The sequence below is a fragment of the Entelurus aequoreus genome, linkage group LG26 (assembly GCF_033978785.1).
Source record: "Entelurus aequoreus isolate RoL-2023_Sb linkage group LG26, RoL_Eaeq_v1.1, whole genome shotgun sequence".
NCBI classification, from domain to species: domain Eukaryota; kingdom Metazoa; phylum Chordata; class Actinopteri; order Syngnathiformes; family Syngnathidae; genus Entelurus; species Entelurus aequoreus.
Window position 1 is genome coordinate 5,031,752 of NC_084756.1, and position 5,000 is coordinate 5,036,751.

The 5,000-nt window shown below is 40.0% G+C and overlaps 1 protein-coding gene across 2 annotated transcripts in view; it reads right to left on the minus strand.

Moving 5' to 3' along the window:
• LOC133643628 (metabotropic glutamate receptor 4-like) overlaps positions 1-5,000 on the minus strand; it is a 487,563-nt gene that overhangs the window by 9,208 nt on the left and 473,355 nt on the right. The gene's annotated exons all lie outside the window — the stretch shown is intronic.

Sequence of the window (5,000 nt, forward strand, 5' to 3'; positions counted from 1 at the left end):
GCTGCTGTGTGTGATTGTTGTTGTTAGTGCAGCTGCTGTGTGTGATTGTTGTTAGTGCAGCTGCTGTGTGTGTTAGTGCAGCTGCTGTGTGTGATTGTTGTTGTTAGTGCAGCTGCTGTGTGTGATTGTTGTTAGTGCAGCTGCTGTGTGTGATTGTTGTTAGTGCAGCTGCTGTGTGTGATTGTTGTTGTTAGTGCAGCTGCTGTGTGTGATTGTTGTTAGTGCAGCTGCTGTGTGTGATTGTTGTTGTTAGTGCAGCTGCTGTGTGTGATTGTTGTTAGTGCAGCCAGTGACTGTTCAACAATGCATTGGAAAATGCCTTCAACTGAAAAGTGTAACCGTCCATAACGTTCCTACTCGTATGTATTCTTCATTCATCACTCCAAGCAACGTTTGTAAGTTTTACAATATTACTAAAACTATTCTTACTTACTAAAGCGTCCCATGCACCTCCTGCTCAGGCTACGTTTAAAGAAAGCCACACACAGATGTTGAGTGCTTTGTAACATTTAAGGGAGAATCCACAGCGTTGTCGACACTGCCCCTCCTCCTGTCTTCTGAAGATTCATCGAGATGTTTCATCTTTGGGAAATGTTGCCCCTTTACAATGAAAGGGCCCATTTTCAAACTTGAACAATTCCCCAAATGGTTCTTGTTTCCAAAATGTCCCTGATTACCAGGAATTCCCACATGTAAATACCACCATTTTCACCCCGTTTTTCTTTTGACTACTTCTTCCACATTTTGCATCCGATTTCAACCGTTCCACCATCCACACTCACCCTGGACATTCAGCCAAAATGTTTTCTGGTTCCAAAATGTCCCTGATTACCAGGAATTCCTGCATGTAAATACCATCGTTTTTACCCCGTTTTTCTTTTGACTACTTCTTCCACATTTTGCATCCAGTTTCAACCGTTCCACCATCCACACTCACCCTGGACATTCGGACAAAATGTTTCCTGGTTAAAAAATGTCCCTGATTACCAGGAATTCACACATGTAGATACCACAGTTTTTACCCCATTTATTTCCTTTTTCTTTTCTTTTTTCTTCCACATTTCTCATCCGGTTTCAACCGTTCCAACATCCACACTCACCCTGGAAATTCTAGCCAAAATGTTTCCTGGTTCCAAAATGTCCCTGATTACCAGGAATTCACACATTTAAATTCCACAGTTTTACCCCTTTTTTCTTTTGTCTACTTCTTCCACATTTTTCATCAGGTTTCAACTGTTCCACCATCCACAAGCTACACTCACCCTGGACATTCAGACAAAATGTTTCCTGGTTAAAACATTCCCTTATTACCAGGAATTCCTGCATGTAAATACCACCGTTTTTACCACATTTTTCTTTTGACTACTTCTTCCACATTTTGCATCCAGTTTCAACCGTTCCACCATCCACACTCACCCTGGACATTCAGACAAAATATTTCCTGGTTACAAAATGTCCCTGATTACCAGGAATTCCTGCATGTATATACCACCGTTTTTACCCCGTTTTTCTTTTGACTATTTCTTCCACATTTTGCATCCAGTTTCCGTTCCACCATCCACACGCTACACTAACCCTGGACATTCAGCCACAAATGTTCCTGGTTCCAAAGAGTCCCTGATTACCAGGAATTCACACATTTAAATTCCACAGTTTTACCCCTTTTTTCTTTTGACTACTTCTTCCACATTTTTCATCAGGTTTCAACTGTTCCACCATCCACAAGCTACACTCACCCTGGACATTCAGACAAAATGTTTCCTGGTTAAAACATTCCCTGATTACCAGGAATTCCTGCATGTAAATACCACCATTTTCACCCCGTTTTTCTTTTCACTAATTCTTCCACATTTTGCATCTGGTTTCAACCGTTCCACCATCCACACTTACCCTGGACATTCAGCCAAAATGTTTTCTGGTTCCAAAATGTCCCTGATTACCAGGAATTCCTGCATATAAATACCATCGTTTTTACCCCGTTTTTCTTTTGACTACTTCTTCCACATTTTGCATTCAGTTTCAACCGTTCCACCATCCACACTCACCCTGGACATTCAGAAAAAATGTTTCCTGGTTAAAAAATGTCCCTGATTACCAGGAATTCACACATGTAGATACCACAGTTTTTACCACTTTTTCATTTATTTTATTTTATTTGTGTCTTCTACATTTCTCATCCGGTTTTAATCATTCCTACATCCACACTCTACCTGGAAATTTTAGCCAAAATGTTTCCTGGTTCCAAAATGTCCCTGATTACCAGGAATTCCAACATTTAAATTCCACAGTTTTACCCCTTTTTTCTTTTGACTATTTCTTCCACATTTTGCATCAGGTTTCAACCGTTCCACCATCCACACGCTACACTCACCCTGGACATTCAGCCACAATGTTTCCTGGTTCCAAAGTGTCCCTGATTACCAGGAATTCACTAATTTATATTCTACAGTTTTACCCCTTTTTTCTTTTGACTACTTCTTCCACATTTTTCATCTGGTTTCAACTGTTCCACCATCCACAAGCTACACTCACCCTGGACATTCAGACAAAATTTTTCCTGGTTAAAACATTCCCAGATTACCAGGAATTCCTGCATGTTAATACCACCGTTTTTACCCCATTTAACTTTTCACTACTTCTTCCACATTTTGCAGCTGGTTTCAACCGTTCCACCATTCACTCTCACCCTGGACATTCAGCCAAAATGTTTCCTGGTTCCAAAATGTCCCTGATTACCAGTAATTCCCGCATGTAGATACCACAGTTTTTACCCCTTTTTAATTTTTTTCATTTTATTTTTTCTTCTACATTTCTTATCCGGTTTCAACCATTCCAACATCCACACTCAACCTGGAAATTCTAGCCAAAATGTTTCCTGGTTCCAAAGTGTCCCTGATTACCAGGAATTCACACATTTAAATTCCACAGTTTTACCCATTTTTTCTTTTGTCTACTTCTTCCACATTTTTCATCAGGTCTTAAATGTTCCACCATCTACAAGCTACACTCACCCTGGACATTCAGACAAAATGTTTCCTGGTTAAAACATTCACTTATTACCAGGAATTCCTGAATGTAAATACCACCGTTTTTACCACATTTTTCTTTTGACTACTTCTTCCACATTTTGCATCAGGTTTCAACTGTTCCACCATCCACACTCACCCTGAACATTTAGACCAAATGTTTCCTGGTTAAAAAATGTCCCTGATAACCAGGAATTCCTGCATATAAATACCACAGTTTTTTTACCCCTTTTATCTTTTCACTACTTCTTCCACATTTTGCATCCGGTTTCAACCGTTCCACCATCCACACTCACTCTGGACATTCAGCCAAAATGTTTTCTGGTTCCAAAATGTCCCTGATTACCAGGAATTCCCGCATGTAAATACAGCAGTTTTTCCCCTTTTTTACTTTTGACTACTTCTTCCACATTTTGCATCCGGTTTATACTGTTCCACCATCCACACTCACCCTGGACATTCAGACCAAATGTTTACTGGTTAAAAAATGTCCCTGATTACCAGGAATTGCTGCATATAAATACCGCAGTATTTTACCCCTTTTTTATTTTACTACTTCTTCCACATTTTGCATCCGGTTTCAACCGTTCCACCATCCACACGCTACACTCACCCTGGATATTCAGACAACATTTTTCCTGGTTAAAAAATGTCCCTTATTACCAGGATTTCTCGCATGTAGATACCACAGTTTTTACCCCTTTTTACTTTTGACTACTTCTTCCACATTTTGCATCCGGTTTCAACCTTTCCATCAACCACACTCACCCTGGACATTCAGACTAAATATTTCCTGGTTAAAAATGTCCCTGATTACCAGAAAATCACACATGTAGATACCACAGTTTTTACCCCTTTCATTCTTTTGACTCCTTCTTCCACATTTTGCAGCCAGTTTCAACCGTTCCACCATCCACACTAACCCTGGACATTCGGACAAAATGTTTCCTGGTTCCAAAATGTCACTGATTACCAGGAATTCACACATGTAGATACCACAGTTTTTTTTTACCCTTTTTTTCTTTTGACTATTTCGTCCACATTTCTCATCAGGTTTTAACTGTTCCACCATCCACACACTACACTCACCCTGGACTTTCAGTCAAAATGTTTTCTGGTTCCAAAATGTCCCTGATTACCAGGAATTCACACGTGTAGATACCACAGTTTTTACTCCTTTTTTTCTTTTGTCCACTTCTTCCACATTTTGCATGCGGTTTCAACCGTTCCACCATCCACACTCACCCTGGACATTCAGCCAAAATATTTTCTGGGTCCAAAATGTCCCTGATTACAAGGAATTCCCGCATGTAGATACCACAGTTTTTATCCCTTTTTACTTTTGTCTACTTCTTCCACGTGTCATCCGGTTTCAACTGTTCCATCATCAGAGTCAGTTCACTCAGGGTATTTTTGCTGTGTAACATTGTCCACAAAATTCCCGCATTGCCTGACTTTTCCAAATTTCCAGGGAATTCCAATTCAAATTAATGGACTTTTTCAAGTAAATGGATTACCTTCAACTCCCACATTTGTCATCCGATTCAAATCGTTCCACCATCTACACACCTCTCCCTGGAATTTCAAACCAATGATTTTCCTGGAATTACCAGGAAATTTCCCCCAATGGCCAATATACAAATCTTTTCATATCCCACATTTCTCATCCTATTTGAACCAATCTACCATCCACACACTCCACTCACCCTGGACACTGTAGCCAAAATGTTTCCTGGTTCCAAAATGTCCCCGATTACCAGGAATTACTGCATGTAAATACCACAGTTTTTACCCATTTTCTTTTTTGACTACTTCTTCCACATTTCTCATCCGGTTTCATCTGTTCCACCATCCACATGCTAAACTCACCCTGGACATTCAGACAAAATGGTTCCAAAATGTCCCTGATTACCAGGAATTCCCGCATGTAGATAGCACAGTTTTTAACCCTTTTTGACTACTTCTTCCACATTT